At 47.4% G+C, this 15,278-nt stretch overlaps 1 protein-coding gene across 5 annotated transcripts in view; it reads right to left on the bottom strand.

Annotated features, from left to right (window-relative positions):
• LOC143774298 (transmembrane protein 272-like) overlaps nt 1–13,342 on the bottom strand; it is a 32,661-nt gene extending 19,319 nt beyond the window's left edge. The window contains exon 1 of one of the 5 annotated variants that reach the window (XM_077261740.1): nt 12,046–13,342. The gene's annotated coding sequence lies outside the window, so the exon portion shown is untranslated. Of the gene's footprint in view, nt 1–8,049; nt 8,100–10,116; nt 10,220–12,045 lie in introns of those variants that run through there. The other 4 variants (XM_077261737.1, XM_077261736.1, XM_077261738.1 and 1 more) reach the window with 4 other exon arrangements.
• Between the last annotated feature and the right edge of the window lie 1,936 nt (nt 13,343–15,278).

Below are 15,278 nucleotides of genomic sequence, written 5' to 3'. Positions count from 1 at the left end.
GTCGGACCCACCAGAAGCGATGGTGGTACCAGATCATCCGGCCCCGCAACCTCAACAAGCCCTACCTGAAGATGCCATGCCAACTGTTGAACCGGCAAATCCTCCCTCTGCTATCGGTGAATCTGCTGTACCCACTGTTGATAGCAGCAGCTCTGAGAGCCCCAACCTGCCAGTGCTACCCAGACTCACTAGAAGTGTAGCTAGAAGACAGTGCACTACACCAGCGGTAGCAAGCATAGCGGGCCCTGTTAGGCCAATAGCAACCCCTGCGCTGCGAAGGTCCACACGCAGCACTCAGAACCAAACTCCCCTCCGCTACAAAACTTGGAGGTATTAGCGAGGGCTGCTATTTAGTTGAAAATGTTTGTGTGCATATCTTTTGTTACAGGTTTTAAAATGGACAATACAGTAATGGACGGTGAATTGCTCAAAAACTTTCAAAAGGGGGACCCCTTTGTTTACCCGGGGTCCCCGCTGTTTCAACCATTGAACTGAGAGTCATAAACTGTGCATGACCTAACTTTTGCAACGTTCAAGAGTCCTCACCTCCCATAAAGGGAAGCACTGTTATGTTTAATTGTTTATGCTATTTCAAAATTTTGTGTGTTTTCTGTTAACGTGTATTGTTGTTCTTGTTTTCCCAGTCCGGGAGTACTGGATTTAACCGGGGGGGAGTGCAGCGCCCCAGATCCTGGTCGTTGCAGTAATGTCGCTCTGCCACTAAGGGGAGTGATGTTACGTCTGATTGCACTAAAGGAGTTTCTCTGACCAGGTAACACTCACACTACACTTCACACTCCGGCCACCAGGGGGGTGGTTCTATCTAGTAGGCCACTCCTCACACTCTGGTAAAACTGGGGGTTGGACAGGAAGAGGGAGAGAGAAGTAACTGGGAAGAGCTAGTGAGAGGACCTGTCAGGGATGGGATCCTGGCAGACTCCTAAGAGCAGAACTAACCAGTGAACAACGGGAATACAGAAAAGAGGCATTAGGACCAGAAGGAGTCGTGCTGTTAGACCGAGGCAACATCCTTCTTAGGCGCAAACAGTCGGTGGCCGGAACGCCGAGCAAGTAAGAGACTCTAAGTACTACTGCAAACCACGGCCGGACAGCCAATTATAGGTTGGCTGTCTCACACAAATCACCTAAACAGACAACGGAGGCAGCTGTGGGAGAGGGGCGACTCTAGGGTCCCGGAAGAACTCCAGGCCTACCCCGTCATACGGGTGCGTCCTACCATATCACCTGGGGGACGGAGAGAACGAACATCAGAGACAGAATGAGTTGTGAGGACTATCCCGGGAGCTCAGCAGGGAAGGACTACAACACACAGCGCTAGAAGGTAGACACTGATTCCCACCTGTAAAGAGAACTCCTGATGTGCCTTTGGACCGGCCGGTCTCAAACAGCCCTGTTGATAGCGCTCTGGACTGAGGATTCTAAAACCTTCAGTAAAGAGGTAAAGAGACTGCAACCTGGTGTCCTCGTTATTTACTACGACCTACACTGCACCGCAATATCACCACCATTTACCACCACCTTTCACTGGACGCCCCTCAGCAGGGTCACGGACCGGGTCTAGCCACCGTGACAACCCCAGAACAGAGACTCAGAGGCCCGGTACCGGGTACCCCTCGGTCCTGCGGCAGTGGGGGCGCTCCACATGTGTAGAGGTCGTCCCAGTCCAGCGGCGAGCCCAACAGCGCTCAGACCCCTAAACCCCGGCCAGAGCACTTTCCTGTGATGAAAAAGGACGGGGACTTGGACACTTTTCTGCGGGCATTTGAGAAAGCCTGCAGACAGTACAGGCTGCCTGGGGACCACTGGGCTGATACCTGACACCAGGGCTAAGAGGCAAATCTCTGGAGGCGTTTGCTGCTCTCCCTCAAGAACAAGATGGTGACTATGAAGCCATCAAGCAGGCCCTGATAACCAAGTACCAGCTTACACCTGAGGTTTACCGTAGGAAGTTCCGGAACTTCCAACGTGGCCCACACGACAGTTACAGCGATGTGGCGCATGGACTCGGGACCCACTTTGACCAGTGGACCCAAGGACTGTCAGTGACCACCTTTGCACAGCTGTGGGACCTGATGATCAAAGACCAGTTCTATCTTTGCCCAGCTGAGGTGCGACAGTTCCTGATGGACCGAGAGCCCAAAGGCGTGACTAAAGCAGATTGCCGATGCCTATGAGGCCAACCGTAGATCGGAAGTGCAGAAGCCAGTCACTGCCAGCTGGAGAGGGGGTAAGCCTGCAACCAACGCCAGTACCCCTGCCAGCCAACACAAGAGGCCCTGTCCTCGTTTCCAACAGCACCAGACCTACCACCGACCTTCGCCAGTGTTTTTTCTGCAAGCGGACTGGTCACATCAGCGCCCACCTTCCTGAGAAGCAGAGGAACCCCCCCAGCCAAGGCCCCAGGGCCTAATACAGCAGTTCTTTTGGTGGGTGGGACAGTTGGGAGGGTGTGTGAAAACGTGCAGCACGTCACCGTGGGGGGCCATGTCGCTACAGGCCTCAAGGACACCGGGGCTGAACGAACCCTCATCCGACCCAAACTGGTGGCCCCTGAAGAGATTATTCCGGGGAAAACCCTGACTGTCACCGGGATTGGGGGCATCCGCTGTCCCCTGCCAATGGCCCGGATGCATATAGATTGGGGTGCCGGGAGCGGGGTGAAGGAAGTGGGGCTGTCCCATAACTTGCCCACTGATGTTTTATTGGGGACTGATTTGGGGAGGATGGTTGCATACTATGTCCCTGACTCCCCTCCCCGGTCAACTGCTGATGATGGCAATGGGAAATTGCATGTGTTACCTGACAATGCTTTACTGATTAATGATGTACCTGATAATCATTTTTCTGAAAATGCCGAGGGTAATACCAATAATGCTAATGATGAAAATGTGCATGTGTTACCTGCTAACCATTTGTGTCCTAAGGATGATGTGTTCACAGGTGCAGGAGTGCTCAGCCACGTCTCTCCGCAGGTGGGATGGCTGACGAACCTCTAACAGGAGCAAGCGATGGTGCTCAGGGAAATGGGGAGATGCATGGAAACCGTGAGGAAGGTGATGGCGTGCAACTGACCAGTGCCACAGAGGAAGGTAAGTGCCCCATAAGTAGCACTGCTACGGAAATGTTGGGGGTGGATGGGGAGGTAGCACCCATAGCAGACCCGGGGAGATAGCCTACGTAGCTGCTGTCATCTGCAGTCAGAGTGCCCGGAACGCAGATAACGTTCTGCCTTCTGGACCCTTCTCAGTCACAGGCATGACTGAACTACAGATGCACCCAGAGCAGGTCCCAGAGGGTTCCCGTGGGGAAGGGACCCTGACGTCGCTTTTGGCTGTCCCTAGCCAGGAGTTCCAGGCCGCTCTGCACTCAGATGCGAGCCTGGAGAATTTGACTGAGATGCCCACCTCCGTGACGGATAAGGAGAGGGTATTCTGGGAATGAGGGTGGTTGTACTGGGAGACAGTACCCGGAAAATTCCAAAAGGAGTGGTTGAGGGAAAGACAGCTGGTCATCCCACACCAATTCAGGAGTGAGTTGCAGATTGCCCATGAGATCCCGCTCGCTGGACGCTTGGGGATCAGCAAAACTAAGGCCCGGCTGTCTCAACACTTCTATTGGTCCAAGATGGGGACAGATGTGACAAACTACTGCTGCTCCTGTGTCACCTGCCAAAGAGTGGGAAGGCAGGGCCTGCTCTCAAGGCTCCACTGATCACTTTGCCAGTGCTAGCAGAGCCTTACCAGAGGATCGTGGTTGACATTGTGGACCCCCTGGCCATCCCCCAGCAGCTCTGGAAAGCAATACGTCCTCACTGTGGTAGACTACGCTACCCGGTACCCAGAGGCAGTGGCTCTGTCCTCAACTAGGGCAGATAAGGTGGCGGATGCACTGTTGGCTATCTTTTCACAGGTAGGATTTCCCAGGGAGATGCTTACCGATCAAGGGACCCAATTCATGTCTCGCCTAATCGAGGCTCTCTGTAAGAAAATGCAGGTGAAGCATCTGGTATCGAATGCGCATCACCCACAGACCAATGGCTTTTTTGAGCACTTCAGTGGTACCCTCAAACAGATGCTACGCATGCTGGTTGAGACCCAAGGACGTGACTGGGAGCGGTACCTCCCACACCTGCTATTCGCTTACCGAGAGGTTCTGCAGGCCTCGACGGGGTTCTCCTCCTTCAAGCTCCTCTATAGCAGGCGAGTCCGGGGACCCCTTGGGTTGGTAAGGGAATCCTGGGAAGAGGAGCCAAACCCTTCTGAAGTGTCCATAGTGGAGTATGTCATGCGCTTCCGTGACAAAATGCAGACCTTGACGCATTTGGTTCATGACAGCATGACGCAGGCTCAGGCTGATCAGAAGCACTGGTACGACCAGAATGCCCTGGAGCGGACCTACCACGTGGGTCAAAAGGTGTGGGTGCTGGTCCCCGTACCAAAGGATAAGCTTCAGGCAGCCTGGGAAGGCCCGTACGTCGTCCACCAACAGCTCAACCCAGTCACCTATGTGGTCACACTTGACCACGCTAGGGGTAGGCAAAAGGCCTTTCACATCAACATGATGCAGTGTCTTCACGAACGTAAACCTTACGTCCTACCGGTCTGCAGCCTGCCTGAAGACGGGGAGGAAGACCCCCCTACTGGACATTCTGACCCAAGCCAAGGCTGGTGGGTACATTGAGGACGTGGGGGTAAGCGCCTTGTTAACCGAACCCCAGCGGTGGCAGTTGCGGACCACGCTGGAACCCTTCCGGGTCATGTTCTCTAACCGACCTGGAAGGACTATGTTAGCTGTCCATGAGGTGGACACCGAGAATCATGCCCCACTACAGCGAACACCCTATCAGATCTCCGACGAGGTGCAGCAGGTTATGCACCAGGAGATCGATGAGATGTTACAGCTGGGGGTGATTCAACAGTCAAAGAGCGCGTGGGCCTCACCTGTAGTTCTTGTGCCAAAGAAGGATCGGACCACCCGGTTCTGCGTGGACTACAGGGGGCTCAATGCCATCAAAGCCTTTGACGCGCACCCAATGCCGCACTTAGAGGAGCTGCTTGAGCAGTTAGCTGGCGCAAAATATCTGACCATAATGGATCTGTCGAGGATACTGGCAGATTCCCCTGAGGCACAGGAGAAGTCCACCTTTATCACACCCTTCGGACTGTACGAGTCCACGGTCATGCCCTTCGGCATGAAGAATGCCCCTGCCACTTTCCAGAGGATGGTCAACCACCTGCTTCAGGGACTGGAGAAGTACGCGGTGTTGTACTTGGATGACATTACCATCTTCAGTCCCTCCTGGGATGAACACCAGCAGTATCTTCAGGAGGTGATCAGGCAAATTCATCATGCCGGTCTGACCATTCAAGGCGGGAAAGTGCCAGATGGGCATGAGAGAGGTCCACTACCTGGTGCACCAGGTAGGTGGGAAGTCCATAAAGCCAGAGCCTGGAAAAGTGGATGCGATCGTTTTCTGGCCCACCCCCCAGGACCAAGAAACAGGTGATGTCCGTCCTGGGCACTGCAGGGTACTATAGGCGCTTCGTAAAGAACTATAGTAGCCTGGCAAAACCCTTGACTTACCAGGAAGAAGCTACCCCACATAGTCGACTGGCCTGACAGCTGTGAGGGGGCCTTCCAGGAGTTGAAAACAGCCCTGTGCAACGCTCCTGTGTTGAAAGCAGTCGACCGCTCCTGGTGCAGACCGATGCCAGCGAGTTTGGCCTCGGTGCTGTGCTCAGTCAGGACGACTCGGGGAACCAAGAGCACCCCGTGTTGTACCTGAGCCGGAAGCTTCTGCCAAGGGAAGTGGCCTATTCCACCATCGAGAAGGAGTGCCTGGCCATAGTCTGGGCCCTGCAAAGTTTGCAGCCCTACCTATACAGTCGCACCTTCACTGTGGTGACAAACCACAACCCTCTGTGCTGGCTACAAGCCATGTGTGGAACCAACAGAAGGTTGCTACGTTGGAGCCCTGCCCTCCAGCAGTACGACTTTACAATCAAACACAAAATGGGCAGGGAGCATGGCAATGCAGATGGGTTGTCCCACCGGGGCAAACCTGCTGAAGTGCGCATGGAGATGTACCACCAGGTCCTACCTCCGTAGCACAGTCAGAAACATGAGGTATTTGATTGTGTATTATCACGCACACTGAGCTCTGCTACATCCAAGAACAGAGAACCACATGCTGTGGGCCATTCCGACCCCCCCTTCTCACTATGCCTGCTGCCTGTGTGTGTGTGCATCCAAAACCCTGCATTTTCCCTCCCACCTCAAGAATATTTATGGCTTCTAGCTGCAAGCCGATCTCCCGACACTACTTATTCCCCCCTCCCATCTAATACCAGCCAAAACTGGTGTAGAAGTCCTGAGTTTCTTTGTTCCATTAACGTAATATACGTGGGCACCGATCCAGGCTAGGGATATAAGAATATATAAATAGGAGAAAAACTGGAGTAACCAATAAATAAGTAAGAAAGTACAAAATTTATTTAAAAAAATCCAAGAAAAACACATATAATAAAATTGTCAATCAGGACAAGGACACGGAAGTACATATAGTAGTGAGGTGCACATGGGAGTTCAGAGGTAATACATCTATCTGATTTACATTTGAATGCTTGTCCATGTGCTAGGTAAGTAGAGCCAAAAATAAGGCACAATAAAATAAAGCCCAAATATTGTATAACAATGCGGGGATCCACAGAAGCAGCGGGAGCTCTATAGCAAGGTTTAAAGCCAAAGGTAAGGCAAAAAAACAAAACAAAAAAAAAGGTCGGGGTAAATCAACATAGATCAAGCCCAGCTGGAGATCTGCAGAGTAAAGGGACTGTATCATAAATTAAGGACAAAACTTACCAGGCCCAGTGCACAACACTACTCAGATGGTAATGAGCCCCAAATGATGGCGGGTGACCCCGCTGCTTCTGTGGATCCCCGCATTGTTATACAATATTTGGGCTTTATTTATTGTGCCTTATTTTTGGCTCTACTTACCTAGCACATGGACAAGCATTCAAATGTAAATCAGATAGATGTACTACCTCTGAACTCCCATGTGCACCTCACTACTATATGTACTTCCGTGTCCTTGTCCTGATTGACAATTTTATTATATGTGTTTTTCTTTGATTTTTTTAAATAAATTTTGTACTTTCTTACTTATTGAATACTCCAGTTTTTCTCCTATTTATATAGTTACATTACGGAGTCAATAAAATATTGTGAATGTGGGTTGATACTACTTAGTATCCCCACTTTTGGCATATTAAATATGCAATGGGTTTTTTTTCTTCTGTGGATATAAGAATTATATAGTCCGGATGTCCATCAATAGATCTATCACTCACTGAAATCGCTAGCAGCTAAACGCAACCAGGGCAAAGTGTGAATTTCTCAGTAAGTGGTTCAGGTAATTACTTCGGGTTTACACTTAAAAGAATCCTCATGATGTGGGGCACATTCTGATCATCGTGTATTTCGTATACAAGATTCCTACTATGAGCTAGGCATAATAGTTTTCATAGTCTAAGTAAAGGGGAGGTGGCCTCTAAGTGATGTCACCACAGGGGGAGTGCCTGGGTTTTGAGCTAAGAATAACTTGGTGAGACTGCATTCTTGGAGTGTCTTTTGTTCGGGGTCCTGCTGCTGTACAGAGGGGTGCTATGCATCTGGATGTATGCTCCCCGTTTTACCCAGCACATGGCCAGTCAAGATGATACAATGACATAACGACCTGTAAGTGTTCTTTTCGATTTTAATCCCATTTTATTTGTAATTCGTATTGTACACATGATTTGTCTTCTTTATAATATCTTTTTATACTTTGTAAACACTGCCTACCTTTTTATGGAGTAAAATATAAAATTTTTGAAGAAGAAAGTGTAGCAGCACTGCCCCATAAGCAAGATCAAACATGAAATTCAGAGGTCACTATTAGAGCCCAGTATTCTCGGGAGGTGCTCGCATCCAGAACAAAGACAGAAATATGCAGCAAGAAATGAAGAAGAATGCGGCAACACTCACCGGACCTGTGATTCAGACTTTTCCTTTTATTGAAGAAACTGTGAACACATCTTCACGGCACGGGGGAGACAAAAAGCAAGTGAGGTGAGCGGGGAGAGGACGACGGCCGTTTCACGCCAACACCGGTGCTTCCACGGGTCCACACTGAGAGGAAGTGACGCCAGGAGAGGTAAGTGTGAAACACCGCCCCCCCACAGCGCCAGTCCCAATCAGCGTGAGCAACATCAGGTGCTAGTTAAAATACAATTAAAAACATAAATATAAACATAAAACAGGGGCAAATACATTACACATGGTATACCTTCACCCCTGAAGTAGCGAAATCCAATGGAATATAGATATCACAAACGAATAATCATTTCAATTAATACTGAGATTGTCCGATATGCATATTTACAAAGAAAAAATATTTTTTCAAACGACATCTACAGGTGTTCGGGCAAATTTCAATACGGTAACGCCAAAAAAACATAATTGAACCCCATTCCTCTATCCATTTATCCGTATATGCATCTGGCTGACAGAAAATAAATCAAACTGGGCTATTATCTTATATATAGGCTTGCTCTCCGTTAATAACAAATCGAAATAACAATATTATGGCGATTGTTTTACCCATGTCTTTCACAAGAACACTGACATATCAGTTTTCTCATTCAAACCAGCCGGTCCTGTAGCTTTAGTCCTCATAATCCATTTGGCTTCCCGCTGTAGCAACAATTTCTGCAATTCTACTCCCTGTTTAGGCAGGAAGACTTTTTCAATACCTGCAAAAGTTAGTACATTGGGATTACCTCCATGACATTCCAATGTAGATGTCGTTTGAAAAAATATTTTTTCTTTGTAAATATGCATATCGGACAATCTCAGTATTAATTGAAATGATTATTCGTTTGTGATATCTATATTCCATTGGATTTCGCTACTTCAGGGGTGAAGGTATACCATGTGTAATGTATTTGCCCCTGTTTTATGTTTATATTTATGTTTTTAATTGTATTTTAACTAGCACCTGATGTTGCTCACGCTGATTGGGACTGGCGCTGTGGGGGGGCGGTGTTTCACACTTACCTCTCCTGGCGTCACTTCCTCTCAGTGTGGACCCGTGGAAGCACCGGTGTTGGCGTGAAACGGCCGTCGTCCTCTCCCCGCTCACCTCACTTGCTTTTTGTCTCCCCCGTGCCGTGAAGATGTGTTCACAGTTTCTTCAATAAAAGGAAAAGTCTGAATCACAGGTCCGGTGAGTGTTGCCGCATTCTTCTTCATTTCTTGCAAAATATAAAATTACTAGCTTGTCTCTCGCTGCTCTATAACAAACTGTGCGTCCTCTGAGATGAATTATGCTACTGATTTGGGTTGGCTCTGGACCCGATAATACTTGTGGAATCGGAGCTGGTGGCAGCAACTCTGTCCTGTGCGTTTGGGAAGCATTGTAGCGACGGCGGCATGGATAATTATTGTTCCTGCTTGACGGACGTAGTTACATCGCTCTCACTGCAACGTGCCCAATAGCCAGTGCATAGCAGGAAGCCATTCTGGCGACTAATTACCCTAGGTGCAGTACCCTGACTGACCTGAGGGTAAAGAGTGGGTGTCAGAGAACTGCAAGTTACAAACCGGAAGTGGGATATAGATAAATCCCCTTCAGAAGGAACCAGGGGCAACCAAACAGCCCCGATTCGTGACAAATTGGTGTGAGTGGTGGGGGATGATAAAGGTTTCTTCCCCGTGAACTGTGACCTACGGTTGGGATTCGTGACATATTGTTGGCACAATGGGTGATCTGTGACAGAGGGTGAATATTTCCAACCCTCTTACCAATAGAAAAGAATCTGATGTCAAAAATCCCTCTCCCCATCTTTTCCTGTTTCTCATCCCTGACTCCTTTTCATCTATGACCTCATAAGTTCTGCCTCACGTTTGACAATTAATCCATGGGACAGATGATGACAAATATTACTGACAACCTAAAATAACCTCACAAACTAGCCCCTTCACAGTTGTCAGATATTTGGATCCAGAACCTGCTAGAGCCCTTATAATTTCATAAAAAGCATGAAAGCTCACCAGACCCAGAGGAAAAGTGGAGCGTGGAGGACTGACGGACAGTGTAGATCATGCAACCGAAGCAGAAAGTTACAAAAGACACAAGATCACCATCATCTGATCTCTACTTCCTCTATACAGAGAGCGTGACGGGGCAGGAAGGAGCGGGAGCGAGAGAGATCGTTTGTGATACCGGCATACCATACTACAATCCCCATCATCTCCTGCCACTAACCATTATCATACCGTATCTAAGCACGTTGTACAGTCAGCTGAGCTGTGTATCTAATCCTATCCTGTGTGATACTGACTGCAGAGCCGTGTTTATAATCTTCCCATGTGCGGTCCTCCAGTGGATGGTCTCGGATATCTTCCTTACTTGTGACCACAGGACTCTATGGGTCGGATTACACTAATTCTGTAATTATAGAGATGGGAATAGAGCGGCGCTGGTATCAGCACAGAAAAAACAGCTGCAGGTAAGAACCTAAACCACATAGGTACGACGGGCATTCATTAAAGATTTTCCCTGACCCACTTCTATTTATCACAGGACGCTGACAGTGCACATGTGTAATGATATAAGTCTCTATAGGTTACGTGCCAATTTACAACTCAGAACTGATAACGGTCTTGATTTTACAGGTGCTGAATTGGTGTGCGGTTTGATAATGGACTCAGTGGATACAGAGCAGTCATCAAGTTCCTTTACTTGAAAGGCCGCACACCAAAGGAAACGTTCGATGAGATGAAAGAGGTTTATGATGATGATTCCCCATCATATGATGTAGTCAAGAACTGGCATCGTCAATTCAAACGTGGTCGGACTTCGGGGCAAACAGCTCCAATTGCAGGGCAACACCACTCTGCTATTGATGAACACACCATCCCGCAAGTGGAGGTCGCCATTTTGGAAAATCACCGGGTAACCATTCGCCACTTAGCCCAAATGTCAAGATTAGTGTGGGGTCCGTGGAAAAAATCATCCAAGACCATCTTCACATGCATAAGGTATCCGCTCGCTGGGTTCCCCGGCTGCTCACACCTTTCCAGAAGCAGGAATGAGTCGAATGATCTCAGGCTTTATTGACGATGTGTCATGGAAGCCAGGAGGACTTTTTCAACAGACTGATCACAGAGGATGAAAGCTGGGTCCATCACTATGATCCTGAGACTAAAGTCCAGTCGATGCATTGGAGGCATCATGACTCACCGCCTCCAAAGAAGGCACGTGTCCAGCCCTCGGCAGGCATGGTCATGCTCACAGTATTTTGGGACCAGCACGGAGTAGTATTGATGGATTTCCTAGCAAAAGGTACCATGATCACTGGAGCATACTATGCTTCACTACTGTGGAAATTGCGGGAGGCCATCAAAACCAAGAGACGTGGCATGCTCACAAAAGGTGTCCGCCTTATGCAGGACAATGCACCAGTTCACAACTCACATGATGCCCAAATGGAAGCATGCTCCTCAAGCTTTGAAATTCTACCACATCCCCCTTATTCACCCGACCTCGCACCTTTGGACTTCCACCTCTTTCCAACAATGAAGTTATTTTTGAAGCATTTTCCAGATGATGAGACTGTGATTTCTGAAGTTCCAACGTGGCTTTTGGAGCAACCTGTCGACTTCTAAAACTGAGGTGTTTACAGTTGCTTAAAGAGATGGGAAAAGTGTGTGTCCCTAGGTGGCACTCATGTAGAGAAGGACTAATGACTGTGCCAAGTTTCATTGTTCTCAGTCCACAGGAAGTGGGTCAGGAGAAATCTTTAATGAACACCCCTCGTATGTAGAACCTTAGATATTATATTTTACTCGCGCTGTGGTTGATGTACAGTCATATCCTAATTTGCACAACTATGCAATAGATAAGCGAGGGAGTTTAATTAGTCAATAATTATGCAAGCACTTGAAATCCACAGAGTTAGAAATAGAGCGGTATCTTACCTATGGTGATAATAATGGTGGTAGGAAGGCGCCCGTGCTTGCAGAAGAACCCCTTGGTATCTCAAGAATAGTTGATTGCAGACATCGGGGTCTTGGTGAGTAGATGAAGAGTAGCTTGCCGATAGCGTTGTGGCAACTGAAATGTATTGACTGTTGCAGCGTTGCCCCGGCCAGTGACAGACGCTTAGTAGATCAAATCCGGCGGTACGTGTGGGCACATTGAGGTACTTCTAGGACCTGCGTGATATTTTCGTTCATGTGACTCACATGGTCATGATACAATCAAGTACAGTGTGAGAAGAGGACCACTAATCTAACGAGTTTCTGAATTCCTATGGATTCCTTCATCGGGGATGGTCCTCAAACCATCTGTATGGGTTATATACTCGAGGTGGGTTGGTTTTATGCAAATTATTCAAAGGCGAACAGCTCATTCTCGTTGTTTAAGCCTTTGGATTTTAAAGTGTCCTGCTGGAAAATCCATTGGCTTTCTGCTCTTGACATCTGCTTGATAAAATTGCCATTGCACCAGTGTTTGTGTATTATTTGGATGCCCGTTACATCAACCCCCTGCAGGGATCCTCCATGCTCTGCCGCAAAGTGTTTTGACAGAGGATGGTCATCATACTTTTTCGTTTTGTCCCGAAGATGTTCATTTATTCTTTTATTCATGGGGCGTTTGGTGCATCCTACGTATAGTTTGTTACACGGGCATTTTTTAGCATAATTCACCCCTTGTGATGTGAAAGAGATGAAGTCTGTGATTTGAATTTCTATATTGTCCTTGAAAATCACATTTTTTTTTTTCTTTGTTACCATCAATGTTTTACACATTTTACACTTTTTACATGGGAAGAAGCCTTTTAGATCTTGTTTAGAATAACTTGATTGGCTTCCATGTGTGCAGGGGTCTCACACTGTCGGAGCAATGATATGGCCCACATTCCTAGCCTTTTTTAAAGATAAATCTAGGATGATGGGATAGTTTCTCACCAATGATCTCATCATTTTTAGGATGTCCCAGTGTTTTTTAACAATTTTTTTTTTTTAAGAATATGAGCATTTGAGTTGAACTGAGTAATAGGGACAACTATTGTATTACAGAGAAGTTCAGTCCTAGGGATCTACCGTACATTGCATCTTGTTTCTAAAATTTATGATTGTAGCCTTCACTGAGAAATTTATTTGTGAGTGCGTTAGCTTCTTTCTCAAATTTTGTGGGACTAGAGCAGTTTGTGTACTCTCATATATTGAGTGCGGGGGACGTTGATCAGCCAGCTGGGTAAATGGCAGCTGTCCATCTACTATATAATTGTCTTAGGGTCATTTCCGTCTCTGTCCTTCTGTCTTTCTTTCTGTCACGGATATTCATTGGTCGCGGCTTCTGTCTGTCATGGAATCCAAGTCGCTGATTGGTCGTGGCAAAACAGCCACGACCAATCAGCGACGGGCACAGTCCGGCGGAAAAATGTCCGCTCCTTCCTCCCCACAGTCAGTGCCCGCTCTGTACTCCCCTCCAGTCAGCCCTCACACAGGGTTAATGGCAGCGGTAACGGACCGCATTATGCCACGGTGTAATGCACTCCGTTACCGCTGCTATTAACCCTGTGTGACCTACTTTTTACTATTCATGCTGCCTATGCAGCATGAATAGTAAAACGATCTAATGTTAAAAATAATAATAATAAAAAAAATCGTTACATACTCACCGTCCATCGGCCCCCGGATCGACAACAGGCCTTTCCCGCTCGCGACGCTCCGGTAACCGGTCCATGCTGCGATCTCACGAGATGATGATGTAGCGGTCTCGCGAGACCGCTACGTCATCATCTCGCGACACCGCAATGCACTCTTGAGACCGGAGCACACGAGCAGCGTCGGTAACCGCTTCGCTTGGATACGGGGGCTCCGGAAGGTGAGTATATAACAATTTTTTATTTCTTTTTTTTAACAGGGATATGATGCCCACATTGCTATATACTACGTGGGCTGGGCAATATACTACATGGGCTGGGCAATATACAACGTGGACTGCGCAATGTACAATGTGGGCTGCGCAGTGTACTGCGTGGGCTGCGCAGTGTACTGCGTGGGCTGCGCAGTGTACTGCGTGGGCTGCGCAGTGTACTGCGTGGGCTGTGCAATGTACTGTGTGGGCTGTGCTATACACTACGCATACATATTCTATATTAAGGTCCAGGAAGTATATATGTTCAAAGCTAGTAGTAGCAGTAAAGTGCAAGCAAAATTCATTTTTATTAATCTCCAATAAAAATTCAGACAGTGATTCCTAACCCCCTGCCCATATGAAAACAATATCGTCAATAAAACGTTGCCAGAGGATAAGATTTGCACACAGCGTGCCATCAGGGTATATGTGGAGACCTTCCCAGCACCCCACATAAAGGTTGGCATAACTAGGCATGAATCTGGACCCCATGGCTGTGCCCTACTGCTGGATGTAGTGATTCGTCTTATAGTTTAAAAGAATTGTGTGTTAAAATAAAAGTATGCAGTGTTTAATGAAATCCACTTTTTTGGTAAAAAATTGGTGTGGTTCATTTAAAAAATAGCTCACCTCTTCACATCCTTTATCATGTTATATTACCGTATATAGTGATGTGATATCTAATGTTCCTAAAATGTAATGGTCCTGCCAAGGTATCTTACTCAATAGATGTAATACATGGCTGTGTCTGAGGTAGTGAGGGAGATTACTAATTTTTGTAAGTAGCAATTTTCATAATGGGACAGATTTGAGGTGAGGCATCATTTAATACCCAAAATTATTGGACGGCCTGGTGGGTTCGTAAGGAGTTAAGCTAACTTGTTCGGATTCGGTTGCCAAATCTGAATTTGCCATATTTGTGCAATATTGGTACCCTATTCCTGCTGCATTTATGCTTGATGAATGGTTCCGAACATATTCGGTAATTTCTACTCCCATTGACTCTAATGACGTTCGTCGAATATTGCAAAAACAATATTCGCTGCCGATCGTATTCGGAACCGAATTTTGAAAAATTCGCTCAACTCTATTTGTAAGATATTTGTGACTTTTCGGAAGATGGTAAAAAATTGCTGGTATGGGGTATTAATATATTCAAATTCTCGTCTGCTCAGTAGACCTTCTTTAAGACCCTTAGTGATTAGATCCTTCAGCTCATCTATAGAGGTCATTAATGGGTCAACATCCAGGTTTTTTTATGTTTTGGTGTCATTTAGTAGACGTA

The sequence above is a fragment of the Ranitomeya variabilis genome, chromosome 5 (genome assembly GCF_051348905.1).
Source record: "Ranitomeya variabilis isolate aRanVar5 chromosome 5, aRanVar5.hap1, whole genome shotgun sequence".
Taxonomy (NCBI): Eukaryota; Metazoa; Chordata; class Amphibia; order Anura; family Dendrobatidae; genus Ranitomeya; species Ranitomeya variabilis.
Note: the sequence above shows the minus strand (reverse complement) of the source record. Positions and strands in the feature narration are given on the sequence as shown.